The 14226-nt window shown below is 35.3% G+C and overlaps 1 pseudogene; it reads right to left on the bottom strand.

The window, feature by feature from the left end:
- Window positions 1–13061: 13061 nt before the first annotated feature.
- Window positions 13062–13852, bottom strand: LOC129666365 (histone H2A.Z-like; annotated as a pseudogene).
- Window positions 13853–14226: the final 374 nt, after the last annotated feature.

Consider the following 14226-nt stretch of genomic DNA (forward strand, 5'->3'; position numbering starts at 1 on the left):
TTCTTTCTTTCTTTCTTTCTTTCTTTCTTTCTTTCTTTCTTTCTTTCTTCCATGATATATTGCAAAGTAAGACTTGGAACTTCTCCTTTAAGAAACAAAAGCAAAATTTTATAAAGTCCTTATGAGACCTGATTGGCTAGGGTCAGAAGGAGGAGATGGCAGACCGCCCTATCAGTGAACTTGGAGAGGGGCATGGGAGGAGATGAGGGAGGAAGGATGGGATTTGGAGGAAAAGAGAGAGGTTGCTACAGCTAGGATACAAAGTGAATAAACTGTAATTAATATAAAAATACTTTTTAAAAGTACCATTTACAGACTAATGCTGGTATTTTATAATTGTGGTAGAGAAAAACTGTCATTTGAAAAGTGACAAGAAGATGTCTGCTCAGAAATGACTAATACTGTAGCCTGTTCGGGGGTGGGGGGTGATTGGTGGTCAGCTCTTACTGCAGTGATAAGGACAAATCTATTCCCTTTCTAAAGAAGTAATTTTATATACTAGTCAAAAAACTCAGAACATTTCTACAGCAATTGTTTTTATGAGGGTGTCCACACTGACAGTGTATTTTTGCTGATGATTTTTAAAACAGCAGAAGTTCTCTTGCAAGTAGCTATCATCAATGAACTATTTTTATGAAGCAGAGAGAAGCAACCTTATTTGATACTTTAGAGACCATAAAAATAAATGGCAGACTTCTTTTATAATAGTTTAAAGAAAATTAGTTGTTATGATTTCAAACATTTTTTAAACCTTTCTGATGGTATTACAAGAAATTATGCAGAATTATGAAGAATTTAAATGTTTGCAAGTGATTTCATAATGAGTCATGATAACTCTCCAACAAATAGTTTGATTTAAATGTAAAAAATTACATATTTACAGTATGAAATACGTGTTTTAAAATTCAAATACAAGCAGACCTGTGCTGGAAAATGGGTTTGGATTTTCAAAGACAAAACATGTCCATTCCTTTGTGGAGTAAAGTCATTATTTTTTTTTTATTCAAAATTTAAAAGAGCATTTTAAAATTAAATTTGGGATTGTAAAAGGCATGTATTTTCAAAAGTTCAGGAATGCTTAAATCTAAATTCAATTATTTATATCTGTGTTTTTATATATTCACTCAAGTATATATGAGAAAGAGTATGCAGGCATAAAATGTGCATTAAGCATGCATAGAGAGATTGACAGCAAGTGGGAGAAATTTTCAATATTTTAGTATTAAAGTATATTCCAAAAATACTAAATTATATCAACCACCTATATGTGAGATCTTTGACAAACAAGGTTTTTCTTTTCTTTCTTTCTTTTTTTTATGTATCATGTAGTAATGTTTCCAGAATAAAGTTCCAATTTGTATTCAGGGTTTCTGTCCAATTTTTGATTAAGTCCTCACACCTGATGCCTAGTGGATGGTGGGCCACAGGAATTTAAATCAATATTAAGAACACAGGCCATGCTGGCTCTAATAAGCAGGAAATAAAAGCTAACATCTGCTGCTCCTGTTTCCCAAGTCTATTCACTCTTTTGTTGATATAATCTTTTTCAATATTGATAATCTCCCAGCAAAATTTTTCATCGTAAATGTTTTGAATATTTTAAGTGTAACCAATAACTTTTTTACTATGCCCCCTCCCCCACAGAGGGTCCTTGGTACTTATTGATACTCAGTTCAATTATGATGGTACTTTCATCAACCTCACTGCTTTACCAGATTATTATTTTAACATGCAGTTAAGTATAAGTATTTCCATAAAGTGTATTGTTGTGGACTGTGTAAAGTTTACCCTTGTTTATTCAGATGCTAATTTCTCTACTGTCTGTTTCAATCTGAACATGTCGTTGTGATGTTTATTCTAAATGTCTCCTGTCTCAAGCTTGTGTAAACATGCCCATGATTTTTTTTTTTTTATCTGTTATGCCAATAAAACATCAGCCAGCCAATTCTCTGAGAAACAAAGAGAATATGATGGACTATCTTTGACCAGCAAGTGGTGAAGAAAGAGGAAAAAAGTAAAGATGGAACAAGGAGAGGACCAAGATATATCAGGAGGAATGAACTGGTCCTAGGAGATGATTAAAAAGCAAGTATGACTGAGAAATCTGAATGAGAGAAGCTAGACTAGCTTGGAGGTTTAGGATGGGGTAATGTTCAATATTTGGCTCTAGGATAATTAAATAAATCATAGTCTCAGTGTGTGTTTTTGTGGGGGGGAAACTAGCTGGTTACAGAGTAACTGCATTACTAATAATATAAATCAATATCACTTATTAATAATCATTCTACAGTGTATGTTTTATCTGTCCTTATTTGTTCATTCCAAACCCCCAATCCAAACCCATGAACTGTTAAATCCTTTCCACTCTATTCAAATTGCATCTTGAAAAAGTCCATCTTCAGTTCTTTAGTGATACTCTTACTCACTAGCTGGTTCTATCATAACTGATGTAATTAACTTGTAGCTCAGTCTTTTCCCTTCAGTGTATCAAATACATTATGGACAAGTGAATCTTAAAATATGGTGCTAATCATGTTATTCCGTTGTCCCTGATTATTTTCTTAAGTGGAATTTCCTGGTTTCTATGAAGACTCAGTTGTGTCACATGAGTAAGTTTTTCGTTTTAGGTCCCAAGTGTGGAATGTGGGAGTGTTCTCTACCTCAGAGGACAAATGCATGATCTTTGTGAGTTAAAAACTCTGGTGAGAGGGCAAGTCATGTTTTGCTAGAATCTGTGTCCTGAGGGGGTGTGGTTTTTCCTAATGATATTCTCTTTTCTCTACTTCTGGTCATTGGATTGGAAAAGAGGTAAAAGTTTTAAGAGCCCTAAATAAAATGAGTTTTTGAAAAATTTAAGCCTACACTTTTCATATCTAGCCAAACACATAGAAATTTCTTTGGTAGGCATTCAATCTCTATTAGCATAGGAACATGATTTTGTAGACCTTTTATGTATGAGACACATACACTGAGAATCTCTGGCCCTCCAAGATGAGGGGAACAGCATTTTTGTTTTCAACAATATTAAATATTCTATAAAAGAAAAACACATGCATGATAGCCTCATTATTTGGGGGTGAATACAAAATTTATACACAAAAATAATTATTAAGTCTATTTCCTAAGAATAGAACATAAAACATATTTTGATTAGAATTGTTATTCTGTAATTTGATACTACACTACAAATTATTAACTCCTCATAAGTATTTAGTAATCCCTTTCTTTTTTTTTTAATCTTTTTTTTAATCCCTTTCTTATACATACAGATTCTTTGGTAGCCTAAAGTTTTATAACAATGCCTTTTGTAAAATGAAAGAAGTATTTTATCACTGAATCTCCGTGAAAAAAATTTATGTCATTTTTGTAAACTTGGCAATGACAATAAGTCTGTTTTATATTCTCTGACTTTATAAAACCCCTTGAGGTCGCCGTACAATGTTTCATATTTAATGAACATTCAGTAAAATAAATGTAGAATAGTTTAAAAACATGTAAAAACAGGTCTCCTTGTGGTTTAAATTTGCATATGTTTGATTGCAAACAGTGGAAAAGTTTGTATTCTTTTATTATCTACACGTGGTTGTTCTTTCTGGAAGAAAAAGCTAAACTCTACATATTTCAGTTATAATTTGAAGAAGAAATGCCACTAAGAGGTTTCTATGATAAATCCTATGTCAGCAGATCATGTGTGATTTTGAAATATTCTAGAAATATTAAGAGCTGAGGCCTATCTGCAGGAAATAGATTAATATATATATATATATATATATATATATATATATATATATAATACATATATATATGCTTTTACTTATATTGTATCCATATGCTTCTCTCTCTCTTTCTCTCTCTCTCACACACACGCAAATACATATATATGTTATCCTCTTCCTGTGTGCATTGAGATTAGAAGCATCCGCCATACTTTCTTTTTTTTTTAATTTTATTTTTCTCATTAGTTACATTTTGTTAATTCTGTATCCCTCATTCCCTCCCCAGTCCCACCCTCCCTCCCTCATCTCCTCCATGCCCCTTTCTAAGTCCACTGATAGGGGAGGACCTCCTCCCCTTTCATATGACTCCGCGCCATACTTTCTACATTCATGATTCCTCATCACAGTTCTAGAACCAATGTACTGTGGCTAATATTCGAAAACTGTGAGTTCAAATAAATTATTCTTCCTTTTAAGTTTTTTCTTAAAATTTTTTTCTCATAATAACCTTAAAAAAGATAAACCACAGGATATTTTGAACTTCTTTATATAAGATATATGTGTTCAGTATCTTTGCTGACTACGTGTAATATAAACATTTTTCAAAATCCATATAGTTTGGAATGGTGTTTAATATAGAAAAATTAATAGTGTTTAATTTAAAAAAATCAACAGTTTTCATTTCTTAACAATTTTATTATCAAATGCCCATCACTCATTCTCTTAGCCATCTTACTGTGGAATTAAAATATATATTATATTTCATTTTAGTCCTCTGTTTAAATTTTAGGGTGTTTAACATTTAAGTAACTAAGATATTTTCTGATCTTAACTATATGGAATAAACATATACTTTTCCAATAAAAAAAATTAACTTAAAAATTTATGGAGTTACAGAACTATTTAAAATATGGATACTAAACTGATCATGAAAGACTAGCTGTAAGACACCACTAAAATTATATGAAATAAGAGAGAAGAACATTTGTGAGAAAAGCAATAGTTACATATGTAACAAAGGATTCTCAAGCTTTATGCATGGAAATTACAGAGGTGTTGTAGAGTTGAAAATCATTTAAACATGGGCAAAACACTAAAAGAGATATACAGATTTGCATATTTAATTTTATTTTATGTGCATTCGTATGAATGTGTCAAATCCCGTGGAACTGAGGTCACAGATAGGTGTGAGCTGCCATGTGGGTACTGGGAACCGAATCTGGGTCCCTTGGAAGAACAGACCATGCTCTTAACCACTGAGCCATTTCTCCATTCCTGAATAATTACATTTTATAATATAGAAAACAACAAACATGAAGAATTAACATTTAAAAAATGATTGGGCAGTCTCAATAATTGAATATGCAGTCCAAATATTATGATCCTATTTTCATGAAGTATTCATTTCTAGATATTTATTCTAATAACACCATTCACAACAACGTTAAAAAGCATGTCTATCAAACAGAAAGTTAAATATTAAGAAATATAACCATAAATCTAAAATCAATGTCGATACATCTAAAATAAAGAGAAATATATAACAACTTTGTTATGTATATATTTATGTCTAACTATAGTAAAAACAATAACAATGGGATTTGTTATAATATAAAATACCAGAAAAAGTAGTTTATACAAAAGAGACATGATTCAAGATAAAATTCAGTAAATTCTGAAATTTGAAATTTGTAAATTAATACAGTAAAATGAAAAAAGCTTAAATCAGACAATAGACATGAAAAAGTACAGACAAAACTGAGGTGTGAAGTGACGCTGGTGAAAGATATTAATGTCAGAATTTTAATGGTGTGTTAGAAAAATAAAGGACAGGAAGGTTCCAAGATGGCGGCTACCAGTGTGCACCATAACTAAGGGCAGAGGATCTGAGCCTCTGATGTAGATGAGTGGACTGGCTGTTGAATACAGAGTATTGGACTTGATGCTTCCCAGGACCAGAGGGGACATTTTGTGAGTTGGGGACAATAGGATACAGGCCCTATGGCTGTCACCCAATCTGGGTATCTCAAACTGTGAAACCCTGTATTTTCTGTACACCCCAGCAAGTGTGGAACCGAGGTCCAGGACAGCCAGACATAGAATCCTTCCTGCTCCCCAGAGGGTAGTTGCAGGTTTCCTCAGACATTTGGGGTCAATTAGATCCAAGCCTCATGGCCATTTCCCTGGTCTGAAAGCCACAAACCCTGGGCCTCCAGCACTCTCCATGTAGGAGAGCAAATGTGGAGCTCAAGGTCCAGGGACCCGATATTCTAACAGCCAGACATTATTTGTGCTGGTCACCCGGTGGAGACAGGGAAAACAATGGAAGCACACACATCGTGGATCCAGAATAGAACAGCTGGGGCTCATGTGAGTGGCAGAGACATGGAGCCTGGCGGGCCTCTGGGTTGTGACTCAGCTCCCTTCTGAGACACCTGAGATTGCCACTTATGCCTAGCCCATTTGAGCACCTGTGCACAGAAGTCCAGCCCAACTACACCATTCTCCTGCACCCTGCCCTTCTCATGCACAAACCCTGAAAATCAATGCACCCTCCAGCGTAAGCACAGGCCCCTAAGTCTGCACATGCCCTCTCACTCTCGCCCTGCACTTCAAGGCACTTGCCCCAGTGCCTGGGCCCCTCAAGACAATAGTACCAGCAACTTCCAATTCTTAGCTACAGCACCTAGACTTGAGCCCCTGGAACTTGTCATCTTCCTGTAGACTACTCCAGATTCCTGAGACAGGTGGACCCAGTCTGCCGTACAGGCTCCAGGAGCAAACATTCAAGGCTACAGAAAACCAGATGGCTAGAGGCCAGCATAAAAATACAATCAACAAAACTCAGGACATCGTGGCTTCACCAGAATATCCCCAAATCAACAGATATGCTAATGCAACTAAAACACAGGAAATTATCTTAAATTTATGATTATGCAGTTATTAGAGGCACATGAAGAGGAAACTAACAAATAAAGGCCACTGTGGACAGACCGAAATCCACAATCAAACAGATGAAAGAAATGAATAAAACCATTCAAGACATGAAAACATTACTAAAATAAAGAAGAGACAAACTGAGAAAACCCCAGAGATGGAGAACTTAGAGAAGAGACCAGCAGAAGTAAGCATCACAAACAGAATGCAAAAGATGGAAAGAGAATCTTAGGCACTGAAGATACAATTATAGACATCAAAATCTCTTTCAAAGAAAATATAAAAATGAAGATCCTGACACAAATACCTAAGAAATCAGGAAAACCATGAAAAGAAGAAACCTAAGATTAATAGGAATAGACAAAAATGAAGATTCTGGGCTCCAAGGTCCAAAAAAATACTTTCAAGAAAATCATAGAAGAAAATTTTCCAAACCATAAACGATGCCCTTAAATATGCAAGAGGCTTACAGAACACAAATAGAGTAGACTAGAAAAGAAAGTCCTCCTGCCACATAAAAATCAGAACACCAAATCTACAAAACAAAGAAAAAAGACTAAAAATGGCAAGGGAAAAGGGCTAAGTAACACATAAAGGCAGACCTATTAGAATCACAGCAGATTTCTCAACAGAGACTGTAAAAGCAAGAAGGGCCTGGACAGATGTCATGCAGTCACTGAGAGACCACCGATGCCAACCCATTCTACTACACTCAGGAAAACTTTCAGTCAACATAGATGGAGAAAATGAAATTTTCCATGACATAACAAAATTTAAACAATATATACACAGCAACTCAGCACTATAGAAGACACTAGAAGGAAAATTCCAAACCAACAAAAAAACACAGGATAAAGACACCATCACAACAAAAAAGCAAAAAGAAACAAGCACCAACTCTAAAATAACAGGAACAATCATAGTCACTAATATCTATTAATATGAATGGTCTCAACTCTCCAATTAAAAGACAAGATTAAAAGAATAGTTGTGGAAACAAGATAGAGCATTCTGCTGCATTCAAGAAACAGACCTCTGCAACAGAGATAGACTCTACTTCAGAATAAAGGGCAGAAAAGGGTTTTCCAAACAAATGGACACAAGATGTAGTTGCCACCTCCAATAAAATAGACTTTCAGCCAAAATTAATCAAAAGAGATGGGGAGAAACACTTTATTCTCATGAAAGGAAATTTCCACCATGAACACATCAGAATCCTGACTATCTATGTCTTAAATACAAGAGGTCTTGCATTTGTATATAAAAAAAATATATTAAAGCTAAAATCACACATTGATCCTAACACATGAATATTGGGAGACTTCAACACTCCACTATCACCAAGGGACAGATCATTGAGACAGAAGCTATAGAGAAAAAAATGACACTTACAGAGGACTTAAATCAAATGGACCTAATAGATGTCTATAGAACTTTTCACCCAAACACAAAAGAATATACCTTCTTCTCAGCATCGCAGAGAACCTTCTCCAAAATTGACCATATAATCAGGCACAAAGCAAGCCCCAGCAGATAGAAGTAGTCTGAAATAATACCTTGTATCACATCAGACCACCATGGTCTAAAACTAGACTTCAACAATAACAGAAATAGAAAAATCCTACATAACAATGGAAGCTGAACATCTCTCCATTCAATGATAGCTGGGTCAGGGAAGAAATGAAGAAAAAAATTAAAGACTACTTAGAATTCAATGAAAATGAAGGCCCAACTTACCCAAATTTATGGGACACAATGAAAACAGTTCTAAGAGGAAAGTTCATAGGATTAAGTGCCTTCATAAAGAAATTTCAGATGTCTCAAACAAGCGATTTAATGGCACGTGTGAAAGCAAAGAAAAAGAACAAAAAAAAAAAAAAGAAAAAGAAGAAAGTAGACACACCCAAGAGGAGTAGACTACTGTAAATAATCAAACTCAGAGCTGAAATCAATAAATTAAAAACAAAGTGAACAATTTAAAGAATCAGCAAAACCAAGAGATGGTTTTTGGAGAAAATCAACAAAATATAAAAACCCTTGGCCAAATTAACTAAAATGTAGAGAGACACTATACAAATCAACAAAATCAGAAATGAAAAGGGGGAAATAACAATAGACATTGAGGAAATCCAAAGAATCATTAGGCCCTATTTCAAAAGCTTATATTCCACACAATTTAAAAATCTAAATGCAATGAACAATTTTCTGGATAGATTCCATTTACTGAAACAATCAAGATCAGGAAAATAAATCAAATAGTCCTATATCCCCTAAGAGAAAGGTCATCAAAAGTCTCCTATCCAAAAACAGGCCAGATGATTTCAGTGCTGAATTCTACTAGACCTTCCAAGAGCTAATTATAACACTCTTCAAACATTTTCACAAAATAGAAAAAAAGAAAGAATATTACTAGACCCATTCTATAAGGCCACACTCACCTTGATACCTAAACCACACAAAGACCCAACAAAGAAAGAGAATTTCAGACCAATCTCTCTTATGAACATTGATGTAAAAATAGAATACTTGCAAACCTAAACGAAAACAGTTCAAAGATGAAGATACCTGATAAGCTAGGGTCATATAGTAGGGGAGGAGGACCTCCCCTATCAGTGGACTTAGAAAGGGGCAGGGAGGAGTTGAAGGATAAACTGTGGGATTGGGAGGGAATGAGGGAGCAAGCTACAGCTGGGATACAAAGTTAATAAACTGTAACTAACATTAAAAAAATAAAAAGACATCATTTACCATGACAAAGCAAGCTTCATTCTAGGCATGCAAGGGGTGGTTCAATATAGGTAAATAAAAAAAAAGAAAAAAAAAAAGAAAGAAAGAAAAAACCCACAAGTTCATCTCTGTAGATGTTGGAAATGCAATGGACAATTCCAACAACTGTTCATGTTTAAAGTCTTATAGAGATCAGGGATACAAAGAACATACCTAAATACAGTAAAGGCAATAAACAGCAAGCATATAGCCAACATGAAACTAAAAAAAAAAAGAAACTTAAATCAACCCCAGTAAAATTAGGTACAAGGCAAGGCTGACCACTCTCTCTGTATCTCTTCAACATATTACTGGAAGTCCTAGTTAGAGCAATAAGGCAACTAAAGAAGATTAGGGGGATATAAATTTAAAAGGAAGAAGTCACTATTGACAGATAATATGATAGTATACATGAGTGATCCTAAAAAGTCTACCAGAGAACTCAAACAACTAATAAAAATCTTCAATAAAGTGGCTGGATACAAAATTAATTTAAAAAAATCACAATACTGAAGTGTACAAAAGAAAAACAGGCTAAGAAAGAAATTCAGGAAACAACACCCTTCACAATAGCCAAAAATAACATAAAGTACCTTAGTGTAACTCTAACCAAGCAAAAGAAAGACCTATATGAGAAAAAAAAAAAAAAAACATTGATGAAAGAAATTGAAGAAGATATCAGAAGGTGGAAAGATCTCTCATGCTCATGGATAAGTAAGATTAACATAGTAAAAATGGCTATCCTACCAAAAGCAGTCTACAGATACAATGCAATTCCCATCAAAATAGCAATATGATCCTTCTTTTTAAATTATTTTTAAAATATTAGTTACAGTTTCTAAACTTTGTATCCCAGCTGTAGCCTGCTTCCTCATTCCCTCCCAATCCCCCCTCTCTCCCTCATTTCCTCCCTACCACTTTCCAAGTCCACAATTAGTGGAGGTCCCTTTTATAAACTATTCCCTGAATCTTGTAAGGCATTTTACAAGTATCTAGATTATGATGCCAGATTAAATACTGAGATCCACATGACTGAACAAGGGAATCAAGTAAATGCATTGACTTTTTTGGAGCTGGAACTAAGGTCATGAGCACCAGACCATTCCCAAGTTGTTCAAGAGTTTCACAGTACATAGTTATTTTTGTATAATTAGACAATAAACTTCTAATGTTCAATAGGAAGAAGAAAAGGAGAGGAACATAAACATTTACATTCCAGAAATCAAAATCTCAAGTTTTTATGAGCAATAAAGGAGATGTTTTCATTATATTGTTCTCTAAGATACTAGGAAGTTTTCTATACAAAAAAAAAAATAGTCTTTCAAAAACATTATCTCTAATGAAGCCTTGATCAAACAGACAATATATACTGAAAGTGTGGTGCAGCAAAGATTTTAGTACAACACACATTAATACAACAATTATAATTTTGGGGATAAAAATGCTCTATGATAAATACATGAGTTAGAAAGTGATTCAAAATGTTATTCAGTTTTGTAGTAGGAAGCAATAATGCATGCTTCCCACAAATATTTTAAGGTCAAAAAATACAACAATGTGGATTTATACATATATGAACAAAGGTTAAATAAGTGTATACATAAAATACACAAAACTTGTCAACAAAATTAATTATTCATTCACAGTAAAGCTGGAGTAAAGCAGTTCCCAGAATAAAACCTTCAGCTTTCAACACTGATCTTAAGAAAATCTAGAGCCACTTATATTTGGCCATTTTGAATTTAATACTTAAGTGTACCTGAAGTGTTTGCCTGATCTTTTTTCAAAGTTCTTACGCACCACATTTTCTTTATTAATTACTTGTTACATTTCTATAACACAAATATTATAAACAGATTTGACACTGTAACATATGTACTGTATTATAAAAAAATTAAAGTACAACAGTTTTTTTTTTTTTTTTTTTTTTTATCCATTCCTCCATTGACGGACATCTGGATTGTTTCCAGATTCTGGCTATTACAAATAAAGCTGCTACAAACATGGTTGAGCAAATCTCCTTGTTGTGTACTTGATATATATCTTTTGGATATATTCCTAGGAGTGGTATAGCTGGATCTTGAGGAAGCACTATTCCTAATTGTCTGAAAAAGCATCAGATTGATTTCCAAAGTGGTTCTACAAGTTTACATTCCCACCAGCAATGGAGGAGGGTTCCCCTTTCTCCACAACCTCTCCAGCATGTGCTGTCACTTGAGTTTTTGATGTTAGCCATTCTGATGGTTGTAAGGTGAAATCTCAGGGTCATTTTGATTTGCATCTCCCTGATGGCTAAAGACGAGCATTTCTTTAAGTGTTTCTCTGCCATTATATATTCCTCTATAGAGAATTCTCTATTTAGCTCCGTATCCCATTTTTTAATTGGATTGCTTGATTTATTGCTTTTTAACTTCTTTAGTTCTTTATATATTCTGGATATCAGACCTCTGTCAGATATAGGGTAGGTGAAGATCCTTTCCCAGTCTGTCGAATGTCGTTTTGTTTTGACAACAGTGTCCGTTGCTTTATAGAAGTTTTTCAGTTTAATGATACAGAAATTGTGGTACTTTTACACAATGGAATACTACTCAGCAATTAAAAACAAGTAAATCATGAAATTTGCAGGCAAATAGTGGGATCTAGAAACGATCATCCTGAGTGAAGTATCCCAGGAGCAGAAAGACACACATGGTTATACTCACTTATAAATGGATACTAGACTTGTAAGATAGGATAAACATACTAAAATCTGTAAATCTAAAGAAGATAAACAAGAAAGAGGAACCAGTGTAAGATGATCAATCCTCACTTAGAAAGACAGATTGGATAGATATTGGAAGTAGGAGAAAGAAAGTACCAGCACAGGAACCTACTGCAGAGGGTTTCTGAAAGACTCTACCTAGCAATGTATCAAAGCGGATGTTGAGACTCATAACCAAACCTTGGGCAGAGTGCTGGAAACCATATTAAAATAGGGGGAATTAGTATGACCTGGAGCAGACAGGAACTCCACAAGGACCAAATATATCTGGGCACAGGGGTCTTTTATGAGACTGTATCTACAACCAAGGACCATGTATGGATATAACCTAGAACCCCTTCTCGGATGTAGCCCATGGTAGTTAAGTATCCAAGTGGGTTCCCTAGTAAGGGAAGAGGGACAATTTCTGACATGAACTCAATGGCTGACTCTTCGACTCTCCCTGCCTCAGAGGGAGGAGCAGCCTTACTAGGCCACAGAGGAGGACATTTCAACCAGTCCTGAAGATACCTGGTAAGCTAGGGTCAGATGGAAGGGGAGGAGGCCTCCCTTAGTAGTGGACTTGGAAAGGGGAAGGGAGAAGATAAGGGAGGGAGGGTGGGATTGGGAGGGAATGATGGAGGGACTATGGCTGGGATACAAAGTAAATAACCTGTGATTAAAATAAAAATTATTCAAAAAATAAAATTAAAATGCTTTTACTAAAAATAATTGAATCATAAACATTAAGCATCAAACCATTGTACAACACCAAATATTATTAGCCTCAAATGTACATCCTGGCCTCTATCATACTGAAATCACTTTTTTTTTTTTTTTTTTTTACTAGTTTGGGATATGACCTTTATTGAGCTTATCCACCAGAGTGCAAATAATGTCTGTACAAAACCAAATGTTTGTTACTATAACTTCTGCATCACAATTAAAATCCAAACAGTTTTTTAAAGACAGTCAACTCAATCAAAAACCCCACTACTTCAGAATCAATAGCTTCTTTGAAGCCACAGTAACACTTAAATATGGTTAAGACTCAAATGCAGAAATTTGGTTGGCTGGAAGGCTAATTAAGCCTCCAACTTGCTCAAATAGAATTACAAAAAAGGCAAAACTGTGTTTTTCACAGAGATACAGTCCACTGGAATCACCAACACTGGACAGCTGTTAAGAATATTTAGAGTCCTGAGATTATAAGAAATCCAGGTATCCTTAGACGGTCTTCTGTTGTCCTTTCTTCCCAATCAGAGATTTGTGGATATGTGGGATGACACCACCACCAGCAATTATAGCCTTGATCAGAGAGTCCAACTCTTCATCTCCACGAATAGCAAGTTGCAAATGACGAGCGAGGGGTAATACGTTTTACCTTTAAGTCTTTTGATGCATTTCCTGCCAATTCAAGTACCTCTGCGGTGAGGTACTCCAGGATGGCTGCGCTGTACACAGCGGCGGTCGCGCCCACACGTCCGTGGCTGGTTGTCCTAGATTTCAGGTGTCGAGGAATACGGCCCACAGGGAACTGCAAGCCGGCTCGCTGCGAGCGGGAAACCGCCTTTGTCTTGGCCTTTCCGGAGTCCTTTCCAGCCTGACCGCCAGCCATCTCGGACTGTGCTGAAGCTCGGATAAGAGAGGAAGAGACGAGGCCAGACAGACGCACAGCGAGATCCCGGCGCCCACTCCTCTGTCGTACCACGATTCAAATTGCCCTGAAATCACTTTTGAGAGCACATGCTTGCACCTGGTTATAAAATAGCACTTGGCATGCTGAGACGACATGATAGCCCAGTGTTTGAGGCCAGCCTGGGCTACTGAAATACAAGGCAAAATTTTGTTGCAAAAGAGAGAGAGAGAGAGAGAAAGAGAGAGAGAGAGAGAAAGGGAGAAAGAGAGAGTGAAGGAGAGAATATTTATTTTTAAAATGTCTTTTAAAAAATACAGAGATACACATTAAATATTTTAGAACTTTGTATTTTGAATAATTATTATGATAATAATATGGAAGTTTCAAAATCTTTACATTAGGAAACTTTATTATGTTGAAAAACTACC

Source organism: Psammomys obesus, unplaced genomic scaffold (assembly GCF_907164565.1).
Source record: "Psammomys obesus unplaced genomic scaffold, mPsaObe1.curated_primary_1811, whole genome shotgun sequence".
NCBI lineage: Eukaryota > Metazoa > Chordata > Mammalia > Rodentia > Muridae > Psammomys > Psammomys obesus.